The sequence below is a fragment of the Ananas comosus genome, linkage group 10 (genome assembly GCF_001540865.1).
Source record: "Ananas comosus cultivar F153 linkage group 10, ASM154086v1, whole genome shotgun sequence".
Taxonomy (NCBI): Eukaryota; Viridiplantae; Streptophyta; class Magnoliopsida; order Poales; family Bromeliaceae; genus Ananas; species Ananas comosus.
The window spans coordinates 8,508,630-8,521,935 of record NC_033630.1 but is presented as its reverse complement, the minus strand read 5'-3'; positions in this window follow the sequence as shown (position 1 = coordinate 8,521,935).

Genomic DNA, 13,306 nt, shown 5'->3' with positions numbered 1-13,306 from the left:
TAATGTTGGTGTGCGAACTAGAAGTCAACTTCAATGTGAATTTGCATGCTATGTATCTCTAATTGAGCCAAAGAATATTGACGAAACTCTTCTTGATGAATATTGGATAAATGCTATGCAAGAAGAACTTGGTCAATTTACCCGCAATGATGTATGGGAATTAGTGCCATGCCCTGAGCAACAAAATATTATCGGTACTAAATGGATTTTAAAAATAAGAAAAATGAGGATGGTTTAATTGTTCGAAACAAAGCTAGACTTGTTGCTCAAGGTTATTCACAAATTGAGGGGATTGATTTTGATGAAACCTTCGCCCCGGTTGCTCGTCTTGAATCTATTCGTATTTTGTTCGCGATAGCTTGTCACTTTAAAATTACTCTTTTTCAAATGGATGTCAAAAGTGCATTTTTGAATGGTTTTCTAAAAGAGAAAGTTTATATGGAACAACCAAAAGGTTTTATAGATTCTAAATTTTCAAATCATGTTTTTCGTCTTAAAAAAGCACTTTATGGGCTTAAACAAGCACTGGGAGCATGGTATGAACGATTAACCAAATATCTTTTAGAAAAGGGATACAACCGAGGGGGAGCGGATAGAACTCTTTTTGTTAAACACACGAAAAATGACATTATTGTGGCACAAATTTATGTGGATGACATTGTCTTTGGTGTAACTAAAGATACCGTTGCGACTGAATTTGCAAAATTGATGACTAGTGAGTTTGAGATCTCTATGATGGGTGAGCTTTCATATTTCCTTGGTCTTCAAGTTAAACAATCAAAGGAAGGAATTCATTTGTTTCAAACCAAGTATGCAAAGGAACTCGTTAAGAAATTCGGTTTGGATGGAGCAAAAAACTTTGATACACCGATGGGAACAAGTAACAAAGGACTCGGACTGGATGTTGAAGGACAAAGTGTGGATGAGAAACAGTATAGAAGCATGATCGGCAGTTTACTGTATTTGACCGCGAGTAGACCGGACATTGCTTTTAGTGTGGGAATCTGTGCTCGCTATCAAGCTAGTCCCAAAGAAGTTCATTTGAAAGCGGTTAAGAGAATCATACGATATGTTAAAAGTACGACTGGTTATGGTCTATGGTATCCGATGGGGACGTCTTTGGATTTAATTGGCTACTCGGATGCGGATTGGGCCGGTTCTGCGGATGATCGAAAAAGCACAAGTGGAGCATGCTTTTATATAGGCCACTGTCTAGTTGCGTGGCATAGTAAAAAAACAAAACTGTATTGCACTCTCCACTACAGAAGCAGAATACATTGCGGCCGGTAGTTGCTCTACACAATTAATTTGGATGAAAAGCTTATTGAGTGATTATCGGATCTCCTCCACCACTTTTACTATTCTATGTGACAACACGAGTGCCATTAATATTTCAAAAAATCCTGTTTTACATTCACGAACAAAGCATATTGAACTAAGATATCATTTTTTAAGAGAATTGGTTGAATCAAACGTTCTTCAACTTGAATATATTTCAACCGAAAATCAACTTGCGGATATTTTAACTAAGCTGTTGGATCAAAAACGTTTTTTACATTTAAGAAAGGCTATTGGTATGAATCCTTCAAACTAGATGCATACTATTGGGCCATAGATCATGCGCATATTCCATTTTGTTTCTGTGCATGTTTTTGGTTTTTCCTGATTATTTTTGAGAGATGATTGATCTTCATGGATGGTATCACTATCAATTTCATGATTTTGTGCGCTCTATCATATGACTTTAATTGTTTCATATTATGTTTTGATTGATCACTGTCAATGTTATTCTCTATTGTCATAATTTTTGAACGATCAAATCATTGAAATTCTGTTTTAGTATACTGAATTAAATTCAACACCTCATGATTCGAACTTTAAACGTTGCAATTGTTTTGTTTGATTATTAGCTATGAGATGAATAACTCTTTCTCTGTTTTTGAAATTACGATAATATTTTTGACTTGAGGGTTGCACTAATTTAGGGGGAGTCTTTCCAGTTATTGTTATGAAAATTTCTTGAATTCAAAAGATGTGGAAAGAGTTACATCCCTGCTGGGAGTGTGAAAACTACCACCACATGGAGGAAAGAGCTACCACCCCGGTCGTCCGGTCAGTGTGTGCAGCTACCACATGATGAGCAAAGTATCTCTATAAAAAAAAAAAAAGTGAAATAAATAATGAATAAATATTAGATGTAGTGGAGATAGTAAGATTCTAAATAATATGTTTAATACATCTCCTAGGCGATATAAGGTGGTTAATTAAAAGATGCTCAAAGAGCCACTCCTATCTCGAATAATGTGCATAACTCAATTTGAGGGTATTATTTTAATTTCACGATTATGAGATTTATTTATTCATTTTTTTTTAACAAATATGACAATAAAATAATACAATCAATTTTTAGATCTTGCATGATGTGTGGAATTTTATTTGATACTTATCAAGAATTTTATTTGATTTTCGGTTCTACAATTTTTGACAAATTGAATATCTTTGAAAGTGATTTTTCAAAATTTATTTATGAAATTTTATTGGAAGACATTGGGGATGGAAACTGATTATTTTTGGTACTGGATATTTTGGGATATTATATAAATTTTTGAAAAATTCTGAACCTAAATTAATTTTTTGGGTTTTGGCTCTAGGACCGGTCCCAGCCTTGGAGAGACCAGTCCCTTCGCCCGAACCTATATAAGGGTTTTGCAGTTTTTTTTTTTTTTACTTTACCAAATCTATCAAACTTCTCTCCCGAGCTTCTAACTTTCCCAGGGTGATTTTGCTTCTTTTCTCCATCGATTTACACGTGTTTTTGGTAAGAGTTTCGGATTTTATTTCTTTGTTGCCTTATAATCCAAAATTGTGCTTTATTTTCAGATTTTTGAGGTTTGATCTCATTATGTTGTTGAATCTCTCCATATTTGCCCTGTTCTTACCTCTAAACATGTTATTCAGGATTTTCATGCATTATTCCATACTTTAATACGATTGTTTGGTTGATTTTGCTAAGTTTTTACCATCAAAACCTTAGTTTTTCAATTTTTTTTCAAAAATATGTGTTTTTCCTGTTTTTTGTTGTATGATTTGTCCATGATTTTCATGATTATGTGGCCCTTGGATCATCTAGCATATTGCATATCAACTTGCTAAAGCTTCTAAAATCAAAATTTAATTATTTTTATGTTCAATATGTATACATTATTGTGTTTAACAGGTGCCTTTTAAACATGTATTCCTGGCTACTCGTGCTTGTTTTTCTTATGGGCGGTGGTGGTCGTAGAGGCAAACGACAACGTTCATCGGCTAACAACCGGTTGAGCAACAACCGGACGATGAGGGTAGTGAGTATGTGCCGGGCGATGAGGGAGAAGAATCTGAAGCTGAGAAACTCGATTGGGAAGAACTTACACCGAAAGTGCTTTCAACGAAAAAGGGTAAAGCGCCCGCAGCTACAAAAAAGATAAAGAGAAAGGAAAAGGAAAGGTGTCACACCCCGGGACCGATACCAATTTGTCACCATTTGCTCGCAAAAGATTGCTCACGGCGCAGTCAAGACAGCAAAGCTATGCGGATAGGCGCCAACGAGATATAGAGTTTGCGGTGGGTGACCGCGTATTCTTGAAGGTTTCACCGATGCGGAGTGTGAAGCGGTTTGGAGTGCGGGGAAAATTGAGTCCCCGATATATTGGACCCTATGAAATATTAGAGCGAGTTGGCACGGTGGCTTATCAACTCGCTTTGCCGCCAAAGCTCGCTGACGTACACAATGTGTTCCATGTCTCCAATCTCCGCAAGTACATTCATGACCTGGAGCATGTGATGCTATATGAACCGCCGGAACTTCAAGGAGACTTGAGCTATGAATAGTTTCCGGTAGGAATTATCGCCCGAGAGGTGCGAAAGTTGAGGAATCGAGAAATTTCCTACGTGAAGGTTAGGTGGAGCAATCACGATGATCGTGAGGCCACCTGGGAACTCGAGGATCTGATGAGAAGACACCACCCTTATTTGTTCGAGGAGCGAGGTAAAAATTTAAGTTAAAGTAAAGAATCCAATTAGTTTCGAGGACGAAACTCCTTTTAAGGAGGGGAGGATGTAAGGAAGTGAATTCTCAAAATCCGAGAGTTGTACTTCATCCAAGATCGACTATTTGTCGAGAGAATACCCTTTGGGAAAGTTAAAGATGTCCAAAGCACAAAAAATGCCTTGGAGTTGAGTCCACGAGAGCAAATGGTGCAAACTGCATCATTGTGCTGATGTTACTCTCGGGGACCGGTCTCTGGAGGTGAGAGACCGGTTCCAACGGCTGGGTGTAGCGGGGTTGCTTGGTGCAACCGGTCCCTGGCAGGGTGGGACCGGTCCCCGAACGTAGTCCGAGCGAGAAATGCCGGAATTCGGCTAAGTCCTGGAAATCGAGCTCTCGGGGACCGGTCTTTCAGGTTAGGACCGGTCTCCCGAGGACCGGTCTCCCGGGGAGAGACCGGTTCCCGAACGCATGTGCCCGAGGGAAGCTCTCGGGGACCGGTCCCAAGTCGGGGAGGCCGGTCCCTCCGTGCGAATTCTGCCCAGTGAAAGCAGGTTGAGATATGAAAAGTTGAGGGGCTAAACTGGATTTTGTTACAATAGAGGGGCTTATGAGCCCACTCCCTCTCTCATTCTCTCATTTCTCTCCTTCCCTCTCTCACACTCTCTTGCTCTCTCTCTCTCTCTCTAAAAAGAGAAGAAGAAAAGGAAGAAGAACAAGAAGGAAAAGAAGGAAAAAGAGAAGAAGAAAATGAAGGAGAGGAAGAAGGAGATCAAGAGGAAGGCCTTGGACACCTTTATCTCCCTCTCCTCTTCCCTTTGGAGTAGCTCAAGAGGTAAGCTACTAAACCCTAGCTTTGTAAACTTAGGGTTTTTGGGTTTAAGCTTTGGAAATGGGGTCAAATGAACCCCTAGCACCATTGTTGGTGGATCAAAGCTAGAGTTAGGGTTCCAAATTGCAAATGGCAAGATGGGAACCCTAGGGCACCCAAAAATAGGGTTTTTAGTAAAGTATGAGATTGATCTCATTTGAGGCCTCGTAAACCTAATCGGTAGGTCACAAAACACGGGGGCGAAGTCGATTTCGCGATTCGTCGAGTGGGATTGGAGCTATCGGCGAAATACGGCCGATTTAGCTTTGTCTTGGACTGAGAAGGCCGAGACCTCGTCGTAAAGTTCGCCGAGAAATATTTCTAAAGCCTCTACATCGATTAAAGGTGGGGGGTGCCATCCCGAAGCTTTCGAACTCCTTTCTATATCTTAGATTGCATTTAATCTCATCTCTCATATGTTGCATTGTAGGATTGCATAGTAAAACCTTTCCTTATGCTTTCTAATTGATAACCTAGTGTACTTGGAACGCTTGGTGACTTAGATAGGTGAGGATTGGGTCGGAACGTGGATCCTATGATGCGAAAGAAAAGAGATGAACCCGATGGGGGTTGGTGCATAGAAAGTAGTGTTTAATGTTAAAGAACAAACGAGTGGCATCCAAAAGTTAAAGAATAACGAGTGGCATTAATGTAGTGTATTTGACACTAGAGGTTTATGGACCTAGGGATAGGTAAATCCCTTAGAAAATGCCTTGTGGATAAAGATCTTAGTAAACCTAAGTACCCTCACATGGAGAGGTTGTTGATGAGTTATTAAGATATTGACCCTAGTTATAGGGCATCCTCACTTGGAGAGGATTGGATTGGGTTGTTGACCATAGTTGTAGTGTATCCTCACTTGTAGAGGATAGATCTAGCTCACAGTCTGCTTTTGGGGTGGTATAGCCATCCATATCCCCACATGGAGGGGATTGTCGTCGAGTACTCCAGAGTGTCGCGCGACTAGGACCACTTGGAGGTCCGGACCACATAGAGGTCCGCAGACAGTCTCGGGCTTGCGTGCACTTGGAGCTCCCTCCCGACTTTGGGATTGAAAGGTGAGTTATTGGCGAACCCTAGGGCTTCACTACAGATTAGGTAAAAGAACAGTAAACGATGTCATTGAACATTATCATTCGAACATGGATCGAATTTGTTAGCATGATAGTAAACCTTTACTATATGACGCATGTATTTATTACACATGATTATAGGCATAGTAGCATAGTTTTCCTACTATTGCGTTTACAGCTTTCAGATATCTATCTATCTATCTATCTGTTGTTGCTTGTGCCCACTTGGACCTAGTAGGGAGATCGGCAGAGTCGGCGGCCGAGCCCACTGGGAACTATGGAAGATAGTTCTCACCCCACTCTATTTCTAGTGGTAGGTACAGGGCTGCCGAGAGAGGACCGCGGCAAGGGCATCGCGCCCGATCAGTGAGACCGTGGTAGTATAGTAGCTTTCCTCTTTTGCATTAGCACACCTATGTATTTGAGAGATTCATTGTAGGTGAGGATATGGAGAGCTATGTATTTTGGATGAATGATGTAATCATTTAAAGAAAATGATGTAAATTAAAAAGATGCAAAACTATTGTAATAGTTAGTAAAGTACTCTCTTTATTTTACATGTTATTCCTGTGGATTACTTGCTCTCGTAGTTGCTGGCACTATTTGTGCCCCGTTGAATGTGTATGTTTAGAATTTAAATTCCTGAAAAATTCTTGTACACATTCTTGTTGTGAGCCTTGGGCGGACAAGGAGGTGCTGTCCGTTCGGCGGTCAGCTCGGCGCACCCGAACCGTGCCAAATTGGTAGTGGTTTCGGGGCGGGGCGTGACAGTCGGTATGGTACTAGAGCAAAGAGAGCAAGTAAAGAGAGAAAGTATAGGAAGACCTAGGAGACCCTAGGTTGGTGAGCCCTAAGGTTATAGGTGCGTGAGCGGAACGTGAACCTATAGCGATGGCGGAAGTTGATTCGATTGGGTTGAAGTTGGTAATATGTCTCTAGTTGTGACTGGAGATGGATTCAAGTGGTATTAATTCTTGATTTGAGGTGGTTGTGTCGGCGGCCGACGACATGATACCGAGAGTCTCGAAAGAGTACGCTTGTGTGCTTCCGCCCGATTCTGTTGTTGAGTCGTCATATGTTGTAATTTCGACGAGGTAATTGGTTAAGATGACTGACCAAGTATTTGCGTTTTAGGGACTAATGTCTCCAAGACGCTACACACGTAGATCTACTCCGGCACCGATTCCTGAGGTGCCCGAGCAGGGTGAACCGAGCGTGATGGATCGGTTGCAAGCGCAAGTGGCCGTGCTGACCAATGTGGTGCAGCGCCAGGAGACCCGATTCGAGCGGCTCCAGGATCTTTTGGAGCGGCAGGTTGCGGCGGCGGCTGCAACGGTGAACGAGGGCGGTGGTCCGCCCGCACCCTCGACTCATGTACCTGGAATGGCAGAGGGTAAGGGCATAGCGGCGGTTCGAGTGACGGCACGTCCACCGCCAGCTATTGCACCACAGGCGGCATCGAGATCGGCTACACCCGATGTGACGGCCGAAGATGTGTAAGGAGAGCGCCCATTGGCGGCTCTTATCAAGTTCAACAAGTTCCATCCGCCAACTTTTGAGGGCGAGAAGGTGGAGCCGGCGATGGTCGAGTCTTGGATCGACTCAGTGGAAACCCTCTTCGATGATTTGCGTACCATAGAGAGGGATAAGGTGTACTTCACCACCCATTGCTTGGAGAAAGCGGCGAAGGTGTGGTGGAAGCGTGTCAAACGGGATCGGCTTCCCGGCCTTCCGCTAATGCTGTGGGAGAATTCAAGCGGGAGATGTTCGCCAACTATTTTTCCGACACATTGAAGCGGAAGCTCAAGGAGAAGTTCCGCAAGTTAGAGCAAGGGGACCGTTCAGTGGCGGAGTATGAACAAGAGTTCTCCCATATTACAGATTGTGTCCCGGACGTTGTAAAGGATGACCGGGACCGGGCCGAGTGGTTCTTGCGACGACTTCAGCCGGAAATCTACAAGGCAGTGCAAATACTCAAGCTCGCGACCTTTGCAAAGGTCTTCGATCGAGCGCTGTGGGCGGAGCATGGAGATGCCCACGTTCGGGAGAAGCGTGAGCTTTTGGCCCAGTCCAAGGACAGGGGCAAGAAACGCCAAGGCGGCGGTAGTTCGGGGGGACAAGCACGTTACAAGAAACCCCCGAAGTATCCACGCACTCAACAGAAGAGCGGTGGAGCGCAGCGATGCATTGTATGCGGCAGAGACCACCCAGTCTCGCGCTGTGAGCAAGGCCGAGGCAAGTGCTACAAGTGTGGGCAGCCGGGGCACTTCATTTGCGACTGCCCGGGAGGAAAAGCCTAACCTCTCCCATCGATTGCATCGGCGCCGGCGATTCCGGCTCACTATGGAGGAGTTCTACCGACGGCCGCGTCGACGGGACGCGTGATGATGCCGCGTCAACCTGAAATGGCGTGATCGGCCCCGAGCGGACGGGTATTCGCCGCTCAGGTCCAAGCTGAGGAACCTGCGAAGGCGGAGGAGCATCGCCTTGTGGCAGGTATGGTTTTAATTAACGGAGTTCGCTCCAGGGCTTTATTTGATACAGGAGCCACACATTCATTCATAAGTAGATCATTCGCACGCATGCATGACATTCTCATAGAGGCGAGTGACAAGTGCCGAGTTGAGGGCCCTGGGTTGACGTTTAACACTTATTCGGAGTGTGCGTCATGTCCAGTACAAGTGAGTGACTGAATGATGCCTATTCGGACACTAGAACTCCAGAAGCTTGAGGCTTATGACGTCATTTTGGGCATGGACTAGCTCTCGAAATATCACGCAACGATTGACTGCAAGAGTAGGGTGATCACATTCCGTGAGCCAGGACAAAAGGAGTTCACATATCAGGCTTGTCAAAGCTTGTGCTTCGTCGCGACGGCGTCAGCGACGAGAGCAAGAAAGTTGGTTAACAGCGGTTGCACGGCATTCTTAGCGACTGTTGTGGAAGTGGAACGAGTAGCTCCAACAATAGAGGAGTTATCGGTGGTGCGGGAGTTCCCGGATGTGTTTCCCGCGGAGTTGCCGAGGATACCACCGGATCGGGAGATCAAATTCGTCATAGACTTGGTTCCCGGTACCGCACCGATCTCGAAAGCGCCGTACCGAAAGGCGCCGGCGGAACTAAAGGAGTTGAGGAGTCAATTGCAAGACCTTCTCGACAAACAATTTATTCGGCCAAGTGTATCACCGTGGGGAGCCCCGGTGTTGTTTGTACGAAAGAAGGATGGATCGTTTCGACTCTGCGTGGATTATCGAGAGTTGAATAGAGTCACGATCAAGAACAAGTACCCACTACCCTGAATCGATGACCTGTTCGATCAGTTGCAAGGGTCATGCGTGTACTCGAAGATAGATTTGCAGTCCGGCTATCACCAGTTGAAAATCAAGCCGGAGGATGTGCAGAAGACCGCGTTCCGCATGCGGTATGGACACTACGAATTCACGGTCATGCCATTTGGACTCACGAATGCTCCAGCGGCGTTTATGGATTTGATGAACCGTGTCTTCAGAGAGTATTTGGACCGATTTGTCGTGGTCTTCATAGACGACATATTGGTCTATTCTCGCAGTGACGAGGAACATGTCGAGCATTTGAGAATAGTACCTCAAGTCCTTCGGGAGGAGAAGCTATATGCTAAGCTGAAGAAGTGTGACTTCTTGCTCCGCGAAGTCGCCTTCTTAGGGCATGTAATTTTCGCAGGTGGAGTTTCTGTAGACCCGAGAAAAGTTGAGGTAATCAAGGATTGGCCGCGCCCGACGAATGTCACGGAGGTTCGAAGCTTCGTGGGCTTAGCGGGCTATTATAGGCGGTTTGTGGAAGGCTTTTCCAAGATAGTAATTCCACTTACCCACCTGACTCAGAAAGGCACCAAGTTTGTTTGGAGTGAGGAGTGCGACCGGAGTTTCAAAGAGTTGAAGCAAAGATTGACTTCGACTCCGGTGCTTGCTCTACCGGTGCAGGGCGAAGACTTCGTAGTCTACAGCGATGCTTCCTATCTAGGATTGGGGTGTGTTTTGATGCAAAAGGGGAAGGTAATCACCTACGCATCCCGTCAGCTGAAGAGCTATGAGAAGAACTACCCCATCATGATTTGGAGTTAGCGGCGGTGATTTTCGCCTGGAAACTGTGGAGGCACTACTTATATGGTGCCTATTGTGAGATCTATACCGACCACAAGAGCTTGAAGTACCTGTTTACACAGAAGGAGCTCAATATGCGTCAGCGGCGGTGGTTGGAGCTATTAAAGGATTATAACATTGATATCCTCTACCACCTCGAGAAGGCAAATGTGGTCGCGGATGCGCTGAGTTGGAAGTCAGCGGAGAACCTTGCCATGTGGGTTACCAATCAATCTCCCCTATGGCTGGAGATGAAACGACTGGACCTCGAAGTAGTTACTCCTGAGGCTCCAGCTCAGTTGATGGCACTCGTTGTCCAATCGACCTTATTGGAGAGGATCAAAGATCTACAACCCGCAGACCCCGAACTCCAAAAGGTGCGGCGAAACAGCGAGGAAGGGCATGGCGGCGATTTCAGTGTAGACGCCGATGGTACGCTTCGGTTTAGAAACCGATGGTGTGTACCGAAAGATGGAGCGCTTCGTGAATTGATTCTACAAGAAGCACACCGATCTCCGTATGCTGATCACCCGGGCGACACCAAGATGTATCAAGGACTAAAAATGCACTACTGGTGGCCGGGAATGAAAAGTGATATTGGACGCTTTGTGGCGAAGTGCTTAATGTGCCAACAAGTGAAAACAGAGCGTCGATTTCCAGCGGGAAAGCTTCAAAGCCTACCAATCCCCGTTTGGAAATGGGAGGATATATCGATGGACTTCGTGGTCGGCTTGCCTCGCTCAATGGGCGGCCACGATGTAATTTGGGTAATTGTGGACCGATTGACGAAGTCGGCTCACTTCTTGCTGATCCACACCACGTGGTCGGGCGACAAGTTAGCATAGGTATACCTCGACGAGATAGTGAGACTACATGGGGTGTCGAAATCAATCGTGTCGGATCGTGACCCCCGGTTCACTTCACACTTCTGGAAGAGCCTGCAGGAAGCTCTTGGCACACGGCTCGACTTTAGCACCACATTTCATCCTCAGACCAATGGGCAAATAGAGAGAACCATCCAAACTCTGGAGGACATGTTGCGAGCGTGTGTCATCGACTATAAGGGAATTGGTGTGACCACCTACCTATGGCCGAGTTCACCTACAACAACAGTTATCATACTAGTATGGAGATGGCACCGTTCGAGGCTCTCTATGGGCGGACGTGTCGGTCTCCTATACACTGAAGCGATGTGGGTGAGCGTGCAGAGTTCGGCCCCGATGTTCTGCGAGAAGCGGAGAAGAAAGTCCGCCTTGCTCGCAAGAGATTGCTCACGGCGCAGTCAAGACAGCAAAGCTATGCGGATAGGCGCCGACGAGATATAGAGTTCGCGGTGGGTGACCGCATATTCTTGAAGGTTTCACCGATGCGGGGTGTGAAGCGGTTTGGAGTGCGGGGAAAATTGAGTCCCCGATATATTGGACCCTATGAAATATTGGAGCGAGTTGGCACGGTGGCTTATCGACTCGCTTTGCCGCCAAAGCTCACGGACGTACACAATATGTTCCATGTCTCCAATCTCCGCAAGTATATTCATGACCTGGAGCATGCGATGCTATATGAACCGCTGGAACTTCAAGGAGACCTAAGCTATGAAGAGTTTCCGGTAGGGATTATCGCCCAAGAGGTGCGAAAGTTAAGGAATCGAGAAATTCCCTACATGAAGGTTAGGTGGAGCAATCACGATGATCGCGAGGCCACCTGGGAACTCGAGGATCTGATGAGAAGACACCACCCTCATTTGTTCGAGGAGTGAGGTAAAAATTTAAGTTAAAGTAAAGAATCGAATTAGTTTCGAGGACGAAACTCCTTTTAAGGAGGGGAGGATGTAAGGAAGTGAATTCTCGAAATTCGAGAGTTGCACTTCGTCCAGGATCGACTATTTGTTGAGAGAATACTCTTTTGGGAAGTTAAAGATATCCAAAGCACAAAAAGTGCCTTGGAGTTGAGTCCACGAGACAAATGGTGCAAACTGCATCATTGGGCTGATGTTACTCTCGGGGACCGGTCTCTGGAGGTGAGAGACCGGGTCCAACGGTTGGGTGTAGCGAGGTTGCTTGGTGCAACCGGTCCCTGACAGGAAGGGACCGGCCCCCGAACGTGGTCCTAATGAGAAATGCCGGAATTTGGCTAAGTCCTGAAAATCGAGCTCTCAGGGACCGGTCTCTCAGGCGAGGACCGGTCTCCCGAGGACCGGTCTCCCGGGGAGAGACCGGTTCCCGAGCGCGTGTGCCCGAGGGAGGCCCTCGGGGACCGGTCCCAGGTCGGGAAGACCGGTCCCTCCGCGCGAATTCTGCCCAGTGAAAGCAGGTTGAGATATGAAAAGTTGAGGGGCTAAACTGGATTTTGTTACAATAGAGGGGCTTATGAGCCCACTCCCTCTCTCATCCTCTCATTTCTCTCCTTCCCTCTCTCACACTCTCTTTCTCTCTCTCTCTCTCTAAAAAGAGAAGAAGAAAAGGAAGAAGAACAAGAAGGAGAAGAAGGAAAACGAGAAGAAGAAAAGGAGAGGAAGAAGGAGATCAAGAGGAAAGCCTTGGACACCTTCATCTCCCTCTCCTCTTCCCTTTAGAGTAGCTCAAGAGGTAAGCTACTAAACCCTAGCTTTGTAAACTTAGGGTTTTTGGGTTTGAGCTTTGGAAATGGGGTCAAATGGACCCCTAGCACCATTGTTGGTGGATCAAAGCTAGAGTTAGGGTTCCAAATTGCAAATGGCAAGATGGGAACCCTAGGGCACCCAAAAATGGGGTTTTTAGTAAAGTATGAGATTGATCTCATTTGAGGCCTCGTAAACCTAATCGGTAGGTCACAAAATGCGGGGGCGAAGTCGATTTCGCGATTTGTCGAGTGGGATTGGAGCTATCGGCGAAATACGGCCGATTTAGCTTTGTCTTGGACCGAGAAGGCCGAGACCTCATCGTAAAGTTCACCGAGAAATATTTCTAAAGCCTCTATATCGATTAATGGTGGGGGGTGTCATCCCGAAGCTTTCGAACTCCTTTCTATGTCTTAGATTGCATTTAATCTCATCTCTCATATGTTGCATTGTAGGATTGCATAGTAAAACCTTTCCTTATGCTTTCTAATTGATAACCTAGTGTACTTGGAACGCTTGGTAACTTAGATAGGTGAGGATTGGGTCGGAACGTGGATCCTATGATGCAAAAGAAAAGAGATGAACCCGATGGGGGTTGGTGACATAGAAAGTAGTGTTTAA